Below are 18,735 nucleotides of genomic sequence, written 5' to 3' on the forward strand. Positions count from 1 at the left end.
GTGTTTTTTGGGGCACTAATTCCAGTCCTCTGACATTGTGAGCTTGGCAGAGTAAATTGTCATTGAAATTAGGGTGTAACCTAAAACCAAATTACCATTCATGAATAGCAACCTCAGTGGGGGGTGGAGTGGCTGTTCACAATACAATGGAGACAGTTAGCACCTTGAGAGGAATACACAATTTTGCAGAGAGGAGGGGGCATGCAGCAGAAGTGAAAATCTCTGGGCCTTTTAGGCTACATCCACACGACAACGGCAACGAGTTTTTTTTTTAATATCGCGTCCACATGGGCAACGGATCAGTAAAATATCAGGTACATATGGCAACGCAACACTTGCTGAAAACGATGTAATACACATGCCATACCTCTGCGTGCGCTGTAAGACGGTCCCATCGGAGACACCAGAACAATAGAAGAAGTACAGCGCATGTGGATAAACCCCTTCTTCTACCCGGCGTCATAGACATATAAACATAGACGCTGCATTGAGCCTGGTGGCCCGTTGCTGGGATATGTCAGAGTGTCCGCCATATTGGATATGGCAAATCTTCCCTGTAAACCAGGGGTGTCCAAACTGATCCATAAAGGGCCGTGTGGCTGCAGGTTTTCATTCCAGCCATGCAGCAGCACACCTGACTTGGCTCATTCAATCAACTGAATTGTCTTCACACAGTCAAATACTTGCAGCCACACCCACCCTTGATTAAAGGGTGGGTGTGTCAGTTGATTGAATAAGCCAAATGAGGTGTGCTGCTGCATGGCTGGAATGAAAACCTGCAGCCACACGGCCCTTTATGGATCAGTTTGGACACCCCTGCTGTAAACCAATGCAAGTAAATGGACTGAACTTCATAAAGCCCCTTTCTACAATAATGTTTAACTCGATGCCTTTTATTCACCCATTAAGACACACACACGTATATATTTGGGAAACAAACAGGCATCAAAACAACATATATAACTTTTAATGTGATGTTATAAATAGTGTGCGAAATACCCGTCAATATTCCGTGGGAGGTGTGACCTAAATTTCCTCAACATGCAGCAGGCCTATACCGGAATCAAGCTATCGGAAACTTTTTTTTTAATTCCGCTGCTACTATCATAGGCTACTAACGATATCTACATATCAAGGCATGTTTTGGAGCTCAGCGGGGATCATGTAGAATAATGTGCTGTGCTTGTGCTGCTGAAGCCGTGCCGTCTCCGCATCACTTTCATTAAATGCCGTGCAGATAGGCTATAAAATGTCTCCAAAAACAATTTTTGCAATATACAGTGCTATATGGAAAACATTTCAATTAAACCATATTACAATGGGATTGCTCCATGTGATTGCTTCACAGTCTGACATGCTTCCAATCTCTTCTATTTTTGAGTGTGCCATCACCATCTGACAGCTGGTGGTGAAATTGGTTGGGTGGGCTATGAAATAAATTATAAGTTTATTTATAAATTATAAATTGTTTGGAGACAGGTTTCACCGAGCGGCTATTATGCGCGAGACTTCATATTAGCCACAAAGTCAGAAAAATCTGTTCATAAAATTATGTTATAAATGACCAAATACAATGAAAAGTATTTTTCCAGTCTCACCTGTGAAAGGTAATCCCATGTGATCTCGTTTGGATGGTAAACCTGTTGGTACAGTTAAACGCAGCACATGAATGAGGCATCTTTATTCTCCACTTTGCCACATCCAATATGGCGGCGAGGATGACGTATGATTCTACGCGGAAGGCGGCGTCTATGTTTATATGTCTATGCCCGGCGTGAAGCACTCACAGTCATGTGGTTGTGACGTCATCGTAAACAAATCCGTTCTACTCATCCAGACGACTTCGCAATGGCGCTGTTGCCAGATCTTTCCACTCTGGAACCTGTTCTCAAAATATTTCATTTTGGGGCACCCAAAACGCCGGTGCCGTGTGGACGCCAGACCGAAACAATAAACAATTTTATCAGATTCACCTGAATCCGTTGCCGTGTGGACAGGGCCTTAATGAACCGTGTTTATCACATACAATAACACATTATCAACAAAGAAAGAAAAAAAAATGCCAAGGATCAGGAAAAGAACCACAGTGCTGTGATTAGTTGGGCCATCAATGACTGACAGAGCCCCGGCACGTAACTAAGCATTATAAAGTTAAAAAAAATATTTTTATTGAAAAAACAAGAATGTAATGATTTCTAAAATTTCTAAAATGATTTTACCGAACGGAATTTTCTGCTTTAATCCACATTTGCTGGTGTTGAGCGTTTTTTTTTTGCTTCTCAAAAATCATCTCATCACAGATCACTCGCTGCTGGAGTGTGCGAGCTTCCCTGCCCCCTATTTGCTGAAAATCTTCTGTAGATGTCGGGGTTTTATATTGATTTATTATTATTATAATTGTTAATAAAAGTGATAAATCTGGTTATTAGGAACAAAGGAGGGCATAGTGGGAAATGACACGATAACTGTCTCTTGTCGGTTCAAATACGATACCGTTTTGTGATTACACTGTACTGGTATGTGTGCACATTTTAATAAAAATAGACAAATGGCGTGAACCTCTCTACTATCTTATTACACTAAAGAAAGGGCCTGGCCGAGTCATTGCGTATTACTGAAAAAAAGAAAGAACGACTGATACACGGATTGTGTATCATTCGTTCTTTCCATTTTTAATTGGCAATCAAAAAATGAAAAAAATGACTTGTTTTTCATTTCAATTTTAGGCTCATATAAAAAAATATGAAAAACCAGTCATTTTTTCATTTTTGTTAAAATAAAAACAAATAAAATAACCAGTCACTTTTTAATTTTTGATTGCCATTTGAAAATAGAAAGAACGAATGATACACTGATTCAAACAATTAAGCTATAGAACCTTTTCAGTCACGTGACCTTCGTAAACGCGACCACCATTTTGGACATGTAGCGGACTTCGGCTCGAATTGGTTTGAATGCAAGGAAGGCGACAAACGGAGAACATACAAGAAAAAGGAGCGAGATGCAGAAAACACCTTCGTTATCCAGCGACGTAGGGCATTTACAGGGCGAGCAGAGGGAGAGGTATTTGCAAAAATTGAGGTTAGCAGGCTTAGAGAGCGACGTTTATCTGCTTCCGCCTGGATTGTTTACAGACGTACGGAAGTACACGAAGCCACGAAGACTGCAACAATAATACCTAACACACATTTAAGTATCCGTCGTAAAGACGTGAAACTCGTCGAGCGACGAGTGTGTTCATTGATAAGCTAACACAATCTAAAAGTAGACATACCATCACACTGCCCTGGCGCTGTGTACAGTTTACCTTCTATGATTTGTGCACTCACTATTTGCCATTACTTTCTCCAACCGTTGTTACAGATTACAGGGAACAGCCTGGATTTAAGAGACAAATACATGCTCCTCTTGTTTTGAACACTTATTTGTAGGCAGTGCTTAATTTGTAAAGTGGGAGGTCCCGGAGCGCAGAGGATGAGCGGCTCCGGTGCGGAAAAAAAAAAAAGAGGGGGAGAGGGGGGCGCGGCGCTGCGCTTCTGGCATGTTTTGTAATAACACTGCAAATTAAGTTCATCTGCAGATATTTTGTGGATGTCGTTTCATGAGAGAAATCACCAACAAGACAGATATCAAAATCAGACATTAACACTAAATAAACTTGCATTTTTTTATTTAATTATTATTATTATTATTTTTTTGTTACATAGTCAAAAGAGGTGTCGGATCACCGGATCCAGTGTAAATAGTTGCCGGAGCCAACGCCCGAGGTTCCGGAGCGCGCTCTGGCTTGCTCCCCCTCAAATTAAGCGCTGTTTGTAGGACACTGCCTCTGATCTATCCTGCAGTCTACCAACAGCAAAGGAACACAACGCTAGCTAATGTCGTTAGCTAATAGCTACTACAGAAGAACAAAGAGGTTACAATGGGTTATTTTAGCCTATTTGGTTACACACTTGCCGCCACAGAATGTTAACAGCAATGTAAATGCCTTTTCTGGCTAATTTTATTCGTCTTACCTCCAACAAAGTGGTCACTGCACAAGTGCTGGTATGCCGGGGGCTGCCAATCTTTCCTGTTTATGGCCGCTATCCATCTTCTCCGTCGGTCAGCATCTACCGGGATCCGATAAAATGATAACCCTTGCCTTGTTTGTTGATGGTTACTACATTCAGGTGCACAACAATATAGTGGCATGATGGAAGTCTTGCTGAAAATAAACACTTTCTTTGCTGCCGTTCCTCAATGCTGGCTGTGGTAAACTACTGGTAGTACATGTCCAAAATGGCGGCCGCGTTTGTCGTGACGTCACGTGAAAAGGGTCTATACAGTACTTTCATCACAAGCATGTTGTTTAGCGTGCCCTATAAGGCCTACTTCATGAAACAGTAATCAGTGGCTACATTCAACTTGTAATAGATTTCAGTAGTTAGTAAAGTCTTATAAGCAAAAAAAAAGTCTGTTTTCAGTCATCCCAACATTGCCACTATTTAATATTGTCTAGCCTATTTGAAAGCAGGACCTACATGTAACACTAAAAAGTGCACAGTGCTTCATTGCAAGAGTCACTTTTTTTTTAAATAAGTATTTTTGAGCGAGTTTGCCTTTGTTTAACAGTAGCTGGTATAGAGGTTGGCAGAAAACAGGGAGAGAGGAGTGAGGGTGAAAAACTCAAGGCAAGAATTGAACCATGTTTCAGGAGTTACCGGTACAAGACATGTGCAGTAACCACCAGACTACCAAGACCCACAGTTTCGCCTGCTCCTGCACTGAAAAAAGTAACCTACCGTATAGAATTCACCTAATAAATCTGAGGTAACAATTTGCATTGACTTGTTTGGGGTAGATTTAATTCCATATATTGAGTATAAAATAACTGAAATAAAAAGCTATGAAATACTTAAATTGGGTAAAATTTACCTCACATTTATGTATCTATTCAACAGCTACTTTCTCATTGAAATTGGGTAAAATTATCTCGTTTGCTAGTAGGTAATACCTGATAATTACTAATCAAAGGTAATTATCATCACTTACGGTAGTAACCATTACTTATTCGGAGAAGATAAGATGTACCCCCCAAAAAAAAGACTTTCAAATGGTTCATCTTCTCAATGCAGACATGCCAACCCTGTATGATAGCAAACTGTAATGGTTGTTTTGAGATATTTGTCCATGTCTGTCAACAGCAGACATAATGCACGCAGAGAGTGCATGGGGGGGTTCAAAAGGGGGGTGTGCCCCCCTTTGGGCTCGGAAAATTTTATAAAATGCATTCAGAAATGGTGACCTCTGGTGGCTTTTTACAGTGAAAATAAAGGGCAATCAGTACCATTTGAATACTTATAATATTAAATCATACAACTTCAGTTATTCTGGCAAACTTCAAAAATATTTGCAAATGAACATAAAAAATACTGTTTTTTTAGAATATATATTCTGAAAAGAAATCAAATGATTATCAAATAACTGAGAAAACTATTATATAACTTCAAGCAACAAGAAGTGTTTTCTCTCAAAAATGACAAATTACAATATAAAAATATCAGCAAGGGCGGCACGGTGGTGTAGTGGTTAGCGCTGTCGCCTCACAGCAAGAAGGTCCGACTTCGAGTCCTGTGGCCGGCGAGGGCCTTTCTGTGCGGAGTTTGCATGTTCTCCCCGTGTCCGCGTGGGTTTCCTCCGGGTGCTCCGGTTTCCCCCACAGTCCAAAGACATGCAGGTTAGGTTAACTGGTGGCTCTAAATTGACTGTAGGTGTGAATGTGAGTGTGAATGGTTGTCTGTGTCTATGTGTCAGCCCTGTGATGACCTGGCGACTTGTCCAGGGTGTACCCCGCCTTTCGCCCGTAGTCAGCTGGGATAGGCTCCAGCTTGCCTGCAACCCTGTAGAAGGATAAAGCGGCTAGGGATAATGAGATGAGAAATATCAGCAATTAGTGTGTGTATGCATGTATTACTTTCAGTAGGTAATTTATTTTTAATTTTACTGATTCTATATTAATGTATTATTCATGTTACTTTACTTTGATAATTATAAGTGCATTTTTTCTCTTTTCGTTAACTGTTTAAAATTAATCAAAATGTAATCGCATCAGCTCTATCTATCTATCTATCTATCTATCTATCTATCTATCTATCTATCTATCTATCTATCTGTGTGCGCGCGCGTATGCATGTATGGAGAGAGAGTTTTGATTAATTTTCAACAATTTACACAAAAGAAAAAAATTAAAAATGGGATTTCATCAACGTTTCTTTAATATTCATACATCTTGTAAGTTGTAGGCAAATACTAAGAATTTTGCTAAAGCAACGAAAATACGAGTCGCTAACAACTGATTTACTATTCCATAACTTGATCACATAATAGACTAGAGATCTACAGACTTGCCTTCGAAGCGATTTTGGAGTCGGGAAACATGGCTTTAAAGAGAGGCCCACTGTGATCAGCTGCGGCGATTGGCAGGTTGTGTTCCACGAGAAAATTTGTGAATAAAACTTCAGCTTTTGTCACGCTGTCAATCGAGGATCGACCAACGAACATCGAGGTGATCGTCCGGTTAGCACTTCCAGATTTGGCCAAAGTTTGATGCGAGACAGAACTCACATGTTGTCTGACATCGTAAACACCGGAATGTGCTACAGAGAAATGAACATTACATAAGGTGCACAACGCATGACTCGCGGATTTTCCGATAACTGGATACAAGGTACTGTATTCCTCTTTAAATTTTTGGTACACGGTCTTAGTTTTGCCGATCGTTTTTCTTGCTTTTTTCGGCGGCAGGTCAGACGGATCGGCTGAACTGTCAGCCATTTTTTGCTGCTTCTAAAGTATAAAATGGGCTCTTATTGGTCAAAATTTGATAAAATTGCTGAGGTTAACCAATCAGAGACCGTGTTTCTAAAGCATTGGCTGACATTCTAGTAATAGCGCCCTCTGCCGGGAGACTGGGAAATCGCAAGTGTGGGAATTCTGGAGGCAAATTTGAAAATATCAATTATGAGCAAAAACCGTAATAATCGACTTCAAAGTCGTAATAGCGTAATTGGACCACCGAAACCGTAATGATTACTGGCAAACTGTAATGGTTGGCATGTCTGTCAATGTTTTTAATCCATAAAATCAAATCATCAAAAAAAAAAAAAACCCACAGAATAAAGTGCAGTACAACAGCTTCACACAACATTTCAAGTAATGAACCTGTTTTATAACTCACTAACAGCTTCAAATGTTTCTGGACTGACCAAATCTGCAGTCCAGGTGCATTTATACAACAAATAACTGAACCGCCTTGTTTATATGCAGCAATGATGCACCAAATGATCAAAAAACACAAAAAGTGCAGTACAACAGCTTCAAGCAACATTTCAAGTAAAGAACCTGTTTTACGGTATACCGTAGCTCACTAAACTACCGTAACAGCCGGAGAGAGGAAGATGGCAGTCCGAGAGTTCCCTGGCTGACTGCAATAATTCCTAAATATTCCTTGGCTGACTGCAATAATCGAGTAAATTTTATCTGGTTTGCTTAGATTATATTTACCACTCTCCAAAATCACTTCTTATAGAATCTCGTCTCGTCTCCTTCCGCTTTATCCGGGACCGGGTCGCGGAGGCAGCAGTCTAAGCATGGAAGCCCAAACTTCCCTCTCCCCAGACACCTCGGTCAGCTCCTCGCGAAGAACACCGAGGCGTTCCCAGGCCAGCCGAGAGACATAGTCCCTCCAGCGTGTCCTGGGTCTTCCCCGGGGCCTCCTCCCGGGGGGACATGCCTGGAACACCTCCCCAGGGAGGTGTCCAGGAGGCATCCGAAAAAGATGCCCGAGCCACCTCTGCTGGTTCCTCTCGATGTGGAGGAGCAGCGGCTCTACTCCGAGCTCCTCCCAAGTGACTGTGCTTCTCACCCTAAGGGAGCGCCCAGCCACCCTGCGAAGGAAACTCATTTCGGCCGCTTGTATCCGCGATCTTGTTCTTTCGGTCATTACCCAAAGCTCATGACCACAGGTGAGAGTCGGAACATAGATCAACTGGTAAATTGAGAGCTTCGCCTTTTGGCTCAGCTCCTTCTTTACCACGACAGACCGGTAAAGCGACCGCATCACTGTGGAGGCTGCACCAATCCGCCTGTCGATCTCACGCTCCATCCTTCCCTCACTCATGAACAGGATCCTGAGATACTTAAACTCCTCCACTTGAGGCAGGACTTCACCAACCTGGAAAGGGCAAGCCACCCTTTTCCGGTTGAGAACCATGGCCTCGGACTTGGAGGTGCTGATTCTCATCCCAGCCGCTTCACACTCGACTGCAAACCACCCAAGTGCATGCTGGAGGTCCTGGCTTGAAGAAGCCAACAGGACAACATCATCCGCAAAAAGCAGAGATGAAATCCTGTGGTTCCCAAACAGGATTCCTTCCGGCCCCTGGCTGCGCCTAGAAATTCTGTCCATAAAAATTATGAACAGAACCGGTGACAAAGGGCAGCCCTGACGGAGTCCAACATGCACTGGGAACAGGTCTGACTTACTGCCGGCAATGCGAACCAGACTCCTGCTCCGTTCGTACAGGGACCGGACAGCCCTTAGCAAAGAGCCCCGAACCCCATACTCCCGAAGCACCCCCCACAGAATACCACGGGGGACATGGTCGAATGCCTTCTCCAGATCCACAAAGCACATGTGGACTGGTTGGGCAAACTCCCATGAACCCTCGAGCACCCTATGAAGGGTATAGAGCTGGTCCAGTGTTCCGCAACCAGGACGAAAACCGCATTGTTCCTCCTGGATCCGAGGTTCAACTATTGGTCGAATTCTCCTCTCCAGTACCCTAAATTAAACTTTCCCCGGGAGGCTGAGAAGTGTGATTCCCCTATAATTGGAGCACACTCTCCGGTCCCCTTTCTTAAAAAGAGGGACCACCACCCCAGTCTGCCACTCCAGAGGCACTGTCCCCGACCGCCACGCGATGTTGCAGAGGCGTGTCAACCAAGACAGCCCCACAACATCCAGAGACTTGAGATACTCAGGGCGGATCTCATCCACCCCCGGTGCCTTGCCACCGAGGAGCTTGCAAACCACCTCAGTGACTTCGGCTTGGGTAATGGACGAGTCCACCTCTGAGTCATCAGCCTCAGTCTCCTCAATGGAAGACATGACGGTGGGATTGAGGAGATCCTCAAAGTATTCCTTCCACCGCCCGACAATATCCCCAGTCGAGGTCAACAGCTCCCCACCCGCACTGTAAACAGTGTTGGCAGAGTACTGCTTCCCCCTCCTGAGGCGCTGGATGGTTTGCCAGAATTTCTTCGAGGCCGACCGATAGTCCTTCTCCATGGCCTCCCCGAACTCCTTCCAGTTCCGAGTTTTTGCCTCTGCAACTGCCCGAGCTGCAGCACGCCTGGCCTGCCAATACCCGTCAGCTGCCTCAGGGGTCCTGGAGGTCAACATGGCCCGATAGGACTCCTTCAGCTTGACAGCATCCCTTACTTCCGGTGTCCACCACCGGGTTCGGGGATTGCCGCCACGACAGGCACCAGAGACCTTGCGGCCACAGCTCCGAACAGCTGCGTCCACAATGGAGGTAGAGAACATGGTCCACTCAGACTCAATGTCCCCCGCCTCCCTCGGAAGCTGGGAAAAGCTCTCCCGGAGGTGGGAGTTAAAGACCTCCCCAACAGAGTGCTCGGCCAGACGTTCCCAACAGACCCTCACCATACGTTTGGGCCTGCCAGGCCTGTCCAGCTTCCTCCTCCGCCAGCAGATCCAACTCACCACCAGGTGGTGATCAGTTGACAGCTCAGCCCCTCTCTTCACCCGAGTGTCCAAGACATAGGGCCGGAGATCAGATGAAACCACAACAAAGTCTATCATCGACCTCCGACCTAAGGTGTCCTGGTGCCACGTGCACTTATGGACACTCCTATGCTCGAACATGGTGTTTGTTATGGACAAACTGTGACTAGCACAGAAGTCCAATAACAAAACACCACTCGGGTTCAGATCGGGGAGGCCGTTCCTCCCAACCACGCCCCTCCAGGTGTCACTGTCATCGCCCACGTGAGCATTGAAGTCCGCCAGTAACACAATGGAGTCCCCAGTCTGAGCACCCTTCAGTACCTCTCCCAGGGACTCCAAGAAGGCCGGATACTCTATACTGCTATTTGGCCTGTAGGCACAAACAACAGCAAGAGCCCTCTCCCCAATCCGAAGGCGCAGAGAGGCGACCCTCTCGTTCACCGGGGTAAACTCCAACACATGGCGGCTGAGCTGGGGAGCTATAAGCAAGCCCACACCAGCCCGCCGCCGCTCACCATGGGCGACTCCAGAGAAGTGGAGAGTCCAACCCCTCTCGAGGAGCTGGGTTCCAGGGCCCAAGCTGTGCGTGGAGGTGAGCCCGACTATCTCTAGCCGGTACCTCTCAACCTCCTGCACAAGCTCAGGCTCTTTCCCCCCCAGCGAAGTGACATTCCATGTCCCAACAGCTAGCCGCTGTGTCCGGGGATCAGGTCGTCGAGGCCCCTGCCTTCGACTGCCACCCAATCCACACTGCACCAGTCCCCTACTGCTACCTCTGTGGGTGGTGAACCCACAGGAGGTCAGGCCCACGTCACCTCTTCGGGCTGAGCCCGGCCGGGCCCCATGGGCAAAGGCCCGGCCACCAAGCACTTGCATACGAGCCCCAACCCCAGGCCTGGCTCCAGGGTGGGGCCCCGGCTGCGCCATACCGGGTGACGTCACGGTCCTTGATGGTTTCTCCATAAGGGTTTTGGTGAACTGCTCTTGGTCTGGCCTGTCACCTAGGACCTGTCTGCCTTGGGAAACCCTGACAGGGGCATAATGCCCCCAACAACATAGCTCCTAGGATCATTCAGGCACACAAACCCCTCCACCACAATAAGGTGGCAGTTCTAGGAGGGGTCTTATAGAATTTACCCAATAAATCTGAGGTAACAATTTGCATTGACTTGTTTGGGGTAGATTTCATTCCATATAATGAGTATAAAATAACTGAAATAAAAAGCTATGAAATACTTAAATTGGGTAAAATTTACCTCACATTTACGGTATGTATTTATTCAACAGCTATTTTCTCTCTGAAATTGGGTACGGTAAAATTATCTCGTTTGCTAGTACCGTAGGTAATACCTGATACGGTAATTACTAATCAAAGGTAATTAATATCACTTAGTAACCATTACTTATTCGGAGAAGGTACGATGTACCCCTCAAAAAAAAAAGACTTTCAGATGGTTCATGATCTCAATGTTTTTAATCCATAAGATCATAAAAAAACCCAGAATAAAGTGCAGTACAACAGCTTCACACAATATTTCAAGTAATGTTTTTTTTTTTTAATTAGAGAAGCGCCATCTAATGGCGACACCATGGAATCGAATGAATGGGCATGTTTAGAATTAAAATAGGAGGGGGGGGGTTTATGAGCCCTGGCTGGCAGCCCCCTGGCTTTCAGCTGGGAACTGCACAGCAGTCGCATGGCAGTCGCATGGCGTGCGGCTGGAACGGGAATTTACATGCGGCTGTTATCGTATACATGTTGTTTTTCTCAATGATGGGTAGGTTCAGCATGAATCCTATCTCTAAGTCTTATGGATTCACAAAAATGGGGATAGCAATGCCAAGACTATAGGCCAGGTGTATTTGCGATGAATACACATTAGTAGTAGTAGTGGATTTTAGTATTTTATCTACCATGCTAAGGGGTATCAGATACGGTGGGATTTTACCACTACTCAGGGTACTGATTGAGCTGCTAATTTCATTAAAGGACATGGGACATGGATTTTTTTCTGGGTATAATTATGTATAAAGGACATAAGAAATGCCATCTAAATCACTGCAGGGCGTCAAAAATGTGAAAATCACCACATTATTCAACTTTTTTTATACATCAGCGTAAAACAATGATTAGTTAATTAGCTAGGTGGTCACGTGACGTCACAAAAACTTTCCAAGGAGCCAGCGCTTGGGAATCTAATGTAAACAGGTTACCGAAATGGACACCATCGACATTGACATTCCCGAGGTTTCACAGAGATGTGAAGTTAGGCCCTATCAATTCGAACCAATAGCTGGAAATTCACATGAACATGGATCTTGTCTTTACTCTGACGGGTCAGATGATTGAGAGTGAGAGTTCATTCAATCCCCATGAAACTGAAAGCGGTCGGCTCGATAACACTTCCTGGTAAGTTAAAAACAATTCTGCTCAAAGGCTAATGATCTGTTGAAAGTAGTATTATTTTTGTATCATACATTGAAAGTTCATCATAGATCTAGCTAAAGTCCGTTGCAAGCTAGGTTTTTTTTTGCTGATATTTTTCGAGATTGAGATACAATGCTTCCAGAGTCTGAGATGAAAACATTCAAAATGGCGAAACGCCATCACACAGCCAACAACACTACGCCATTTGGCGAAAGAGATGAAAATTAAGAAAAGTTAAACAAACTTACCAACATAACATTTATTTAAATGTCCATTAATGTTACAGGATTTCTTGACTGTCTCTACAGTTGTAGGAATGTTAGGCCCTGTATATTATGGCGCTATCACTGCCTCCATGAACCCGGCTATACGGCCTCTTAAATTTGGCTTGGCAATTAATATCGCTCAGTACCTGAGTATTAATGTTGAAAGAATCCTCAGCGAAATGGTCCGAACACAGTTTGTGGGAAACAGTAGGTGCAAAGTTTTTTTTCTACGGCAGTAGTGAGCCCACACTTTCCTCAGCTTCGGGTCCTTGGGGAATGCAAAAAAACTTACTCCAGGGCATTTCCCATTGGAATTATTGCAACCATAAGCAGCACAATACACCATGATGTTCAATGTACGTTAAAGACTATAAAAACAATTTTCTTGTCATTCACTTCTCCATTCATCTACCCGCTTGTGCTGTGCCCGAAAGTTTTTGTGACGTATGATCACGTGACGGCGGCACGGTGGTGTAGTGGTTAGCGCTGTCGCCTCACAGCAAGAAGGTCCTGGGTTCGAGCCCCGGGGCCGGCGAGGGCCTTTCTGTGTGGAGTTTGCATGTTCTCCCCGTGTCCGCGTGGGTTTCCTCCGGGTGCTCCGGTTTCCCCCACAGTCCAAAGACATGCAGGTTAGGTTAACTGGTGACTCTAAATTGACCATAGGTGTGAATGTGAGTGTGAATGGTTGTCTGTGTCTATGTGTCAGCCCTGTGATGACCTGGCGACTTGTCCAGGGTGTACCCCGCCTTTCGCCCGTAGTCAGCTGGGATAGGCTCCAGCTTGCCTGCGACCCTGTAGAAGGATAAAGCGGCTAGAGATAATGAGATGAGATGATCACGTGACAGCGGCTCTTCCGGTTGTAAAATATGCATATCGGAGCTCGAGCAGAAATGCCATATAATCATCACGAATATAACGATTTTGCTGAATTTAATAGATGATTTTGTATTTGTTGATGCAATTAATTCATATTTTTAATGGAAAGAAACTGATATAGCGTGCATTTATGTTTCATGTCCCATGTCCTTTAAGCAGGTCTTGCATCAAATCCCTTACTACCCGGATGTATTTGATCTCATTCTTGATTATTTCGGCCAACTTGTCTATGGCATGCAGAGTGTTATTGTGGTAAATGTAACTGGGAATGTTAGTGTACGCTTACGGGTGAGTGAGGCGTACAAGCTAGGTGGACAGGATCGGCCTAACTATCGTCCACCCCCTTTTTGGAGTGAGGACTGTTCAAAAGGCTTGATTTGATTGCTATGGACCCATCGATATGAGGGCGTTTGATTAGGCCTGGATGTCCTAATGCGATACGCGACGGGGGACAGTTTCCCCACGATCGAAAGGTCCCGACCAGTGTGGTAGGAACTTCGAGACTCCTACCAGCTCGGTAAAGTTGAAGTATAGGACTTTGTCACCTGTTTGATATTCGTGATGGGATGCTTTTCGGTCGTAATAGGCCTTTTGTCCTTTTACGCTCGTTTCGAGATTCTTTTGGGCCCATGCAAAGGTTGACTGTAGGTGGCGTTGTAGGTCGGCAACAGATTGATGTGCGGTGTATGCAGTTGCGACGCTCATGTCCTCTGGTCTGTACAGGAGATGCAGTGGGAGAACCATCTCCCACTCAGTCATCATCTCAAAGGGTGCGACTCCAGTGGTGCGATGAGGGGTGGACCTAATGGCCATTAGCACCAAGGGAAGTTTCACATCCCAATCTTTACCATGGTGGGTGACATACTTCCGCAGCATGCTCACAATGGTTTGATTGGCTCGTTCAACCTGACCAGAGGATTGAGGGTGGTACGCGATATGGAATTTCACCTCAACGCCTAACGTTCCACAGCGCAGCCATTACACCAGCAGTGAAATGGGTGCCTTTGTCTGAGTTGATGGATAGAGGGAGGCTTTCCTGCACGAATATGGGGCAGGAATGGCTTTGACACAGCGTGTCAAAAAGTCTGGCTGATGGCTGACTTCTCAGACCAAAGCATCATAGCTGCATTGAGGACCGTGGTCCCATTGACTTGCACTTCACCTGATAGGATAGGGCAGTACATAGCTGAGGTTGAGTTACTCAGGGAACAAAGGAAAGAGGCGTGGTTTTTCCAAAGAATTGTGGCCACTAGGGGGACTCGCGATGTCGGGTTTTTCGACACCAGACTCGGTGTACAAAGACATGAACTGAAGTTCATCGGAAATTTGGTCTCTCGTGGCGCTTTGTTGGTCGGTGTCTGAACTAATCTCATCGCAACGGGCTTGTGCATGTTTTGTGGGATCCCACGGCTGTGGGGTCGTGATTTGGGCCCACAATTGACTGCGACGACAATCAATGAGTGGCGCCAACCTGTCGAGTAGGTCTTGGCCAATCAGTAGTTTTTCTGTACCCACAGAGCAGATGTAAGTGGGATGTATGATTGACATGCCTTGGAATGCGAGTTCCAACCAGGCCATGTGTGTTACTGGGGCTTTGTTTTGCGTGAAGCTGACCAAGTTTATGTTGCAGGGCATGGTTGGGATTGGGTCACCTTGTGAGAGCCGTGTCTGAGAGATGGTTGCGAAGACTTTAGCGCACATGAGCGTGATCTCCAATCCAGCATCTAGAAGGGCTTGGAGGGTGATTGTACCCTCGACCACCACGGGGGTGTAAATGCGCTTAGCATTGCCCCTTCTAACTAGATCGCCTAAGAACTGCATTAGAGGTGCGTTTTGTGTGTTTGCCTTCACCACCGGGGGGGCCCTACATCCTGACCATCGCCTGCTGTTTCACAGGGATCTCCTCCCCATTTCACGAGATATACTTGTGGTTCCTGGCCTAGTCATGCCAGCGGGTGGCCTTTGTCATCTTTCTTGGGCTCTTTTGTTTTATCTGTTGAGGGGTCTGACCTCTTCTGTAACAGTCCTTTAACCTCAGCCAACTGGGCTTTCAAAGAATCCAGCTCTGAGCGGAACTTACCAGGTTGGTCTGAGTCACTGTGTCGGTCACCTCTACCCCTACGTGTAGAGCTACGGTCAGAGCGCTCCTACCATCTCTGGCCAGAGCGGGGATGACGATCTTGCTGCCAACCGCCTTGTTCCTTATGACCATTTTCATATGATGAGCGGTTGCCATGGTCACTGTGGCCTTGCCCTCGGTCTCTCCTGGCCTTACCTTGCCGATTCTTCCACTCACCCTGGTGATGGCTCGGCAAGGGGTGGTTCGGACTGGGATTTCTCCAGGTGGGTCCCCCTTTTGGAGCTTCACCTCCTTCTAAGGCTAGCGGGGGCCTGTCTGCACCCTGGAGACTAAGGACCCTGGGTTCATCATCGTTTCTGTCTGTGGTTTTGACAATGGTCTCCCAGGTCATTTGGGCTAGTTGCCTAATTTCCCTCATCGCGTAGAAACCTTGTCGACACGTCAGTGTGACATGGGTCCGCACGCTTGGGTGGAGGTTATGTAAGAAGAGGGATTTAAAGCCTCTATCTTCTTCCAAGCCTGGTGCGCTACTACCCTGGAAATAGGCAGTACGTAGCCATCTATAATATTCATGAGGCGCCTCAGACTGTTTCTGTTTAATTTGTATTGCACACAATGTCGCGGAGGTTTCATCCGTGTATGGCGCATATTCTTCCCTCATGTAATAGCGAAGTTTTGAATAGTTATCGCGAACGTCTGGCGGTAGCGTCTCTAAAAAGGCACGAACGCTGCTACTGAAGGTCTTCCAGATCAGTTTAAGTTTTTCTCGCGTTGTGGCTTTCGGCAGGTCCATCAGGCATTGGTCAGTTTCTCGCAAATAATCATTTACATTTGTTCTTTTATCGTCAGGATCGAATCGCTCAACATCTTTGGCAAGTAGGCCAATTTGCCGTATGCGAAGGGCTTGGTGCATGTCCTTGTGTGGCCTCCTTTGCTCTCCTGAGTACTCACTATCTGAGCTACTCTGGCATCACTCCCGTTTCGCACTAGATTCGTAGTCTGATTCATCCGAAGATGGATCAGGGATACTGTAGCGCACTGACCTGGGTGTGCTATGGGTCTGGGCTCGGGATGAGCGCAGCATGGCTCCACCCTGGCTAAACGACGAAGGAGCCGTGTAGCGAGTTGATGGAGTTTGGCGGGATGTCTGGTCCTCGACCAGGTAATCCACAGTGTCTGGTTCAGACGCCTCTTCCCGCTCTGAGCTTCGGCACATTGCTGGGGGTCTTTCACACCCCTCGCGCCCTTCTTGGGGGATCTGCTCCTTGGCAGCCCTCTTGGCAGCCTTTTCGGCTTTCTCTAGCCTTTTGGCGCAATCAAGGGAGTTTTTCAAGAGCTCACGCTCCCTATATAAATAATTGTTATCGGCTGCCAGTTTGGCGTTGCTGGTGGTCAGCCTGTCAACCTCTCCATGGAGGTATCTGATTTCTAAATCAGTATCTTGGAAATGTAACAGGAATAGCCTACCTAGTGCCTCTTGGACACTAATAGTTGTTCTTTTTGGATCTCTCATGTGTTTTATTGAGTTATCTATGTTATTTTGGCATTCACCCTTACTCATATTCCTAATGTTTGCTCTTTCGAGGCAGAGCAGTGAATGAGGTCTGCGATGGCATCAAGGAGAGACACGTCTTGAGCGTTGTCTTCAGCCTCTGAGACACAAGGGGATGCCATTTTACTTGGGTTGGATATTAGGTAATTAATTAATCGATTAGTTAATTAATTAATTAATTTTAACTAAGTAATTAATTAATCAATTAATAAAGTTTGTTTTGTTTGGAAATGCTCTCTCTCATCCTAAGTTATTAATAGGTTATTAGTATTTTGTGATATGGTTATCACGCTACTGTTAACTGTTTAACACACCTGGGGATACACCTTGGCAGTTGCTTAATCAAACTGATAATTTATCTGTTATTGCAACAATATTCAAGAAGTCAACAAACCAATCTCCTCACACGGGGCACCAATAAATAAGTGGGTGCAATTGGTCTTAAGTGATCAGTCTCATTAAATCAGTCTCATTAATAATACCATTAATTTTCGTGTTTAATAATAAATTACCAAACAGCTAAATTATGGTATATTCCAAATTATTATGATCACTACTGATGCAGCAATAATATAGGGCTGTTCACACGGCAACTTTTACTCCGGTGTAGCACCGGGGCTGCCCCGGTAGAGCGTTCACATGGTACAAAGTTATAGCGGTGTAGCCCCTGAAAGCTGCTTAAACCGGTGCAAAACTAACCCTGCTCGGGAGGTGGTTTAAGATATTTACTCCGGAGTAAATGCTAGTTTGCGGGGCAGCACCGATATAAAATGGGACGTGTGAACGCTACAGGGGTAGACTCACTACACGTGAGGAGAGTTGATTACATACGGGCATTGCATAATTTGCATCCTGGTATTCTGCGCTTCCAAAATGGCGAATATCAACAACAACAGAACTACGTGTCTTCCAATGTTGCCAGATTGGGCAGTTTTAAGTGCATTTTGGCGGATTTGAACATATTTTGGGATGGAAAACATCAGCAATATCTGGCAACACTGGTGTCTTCATCCACGTTGTTTTCCCGGCGCTTGGTGATGCCATGACAACTGGGAAAAGGAAGTACATTTTCACGCATGCGCATATTTAATTGCCGCATTATTACTATCGCAAATGATAGTAATAATGATAGGAAATGATAGTAATAAAAGGAAATGATATCAAAACTTTATTACTATCAAAGGAAATGATAGTAATAAAGTTTTTGCTACTATTGCACAGTCGCAGAAACTGCCGTGTGACCGCAAGTGGGGCTGCACCGGCGCTAACACGCTTCTCTCTAGTAAGCAGGGTTGTGACGCGTGAATGCTGCGCAAAATTTACACCGGTGTAAGATATATCGCAACAAAATACATCGGTGCAGCATCGATGCAAATATGTGCCGTGTGAACACACTATATATTACTTACCGTATTACATAGACACTACAGCCAATAGCACTCATACACTTGGGTGAAGGCAATTTTGGAGTTCTTTGAGATTGTGTGACTTCAAGAATACAGTGGCAAACAACGGACAAACAATTTAACAGAATAATTGAATTTATTATAACAATGATACTAAATGGGTAATTTAGCAGTTGAATACATTCAATAAGGTCAGCAGCAAAACAATGAGGTATTATGTGTGTGTGTGTGTGTGTGTGTGTGTATGAGAGGGAGAGCGAGGGTGTGTGTGTGTGTGTGTGTGTGTGTGTGTGTGTGTGTGTGTGTGTTTCAGGGATTGGAATGTTATCTAAGG

This window comes from Neoarius graeffei, chromosome 24 (genome assembly GCF_027579695.1).
Source record: "Neoarius graeffei isolate fNeoGra1 chromosome 24, fNeoGra1.pri, whole genome shotgun sequence".
Classification (NCBI taxonomy): domain Eukaryota; kingdom Metazoa; phylum Chordata; class Actinopteri; order Siluriformes; family Ariidae; genus Neoarius; species Neoarius graeffei.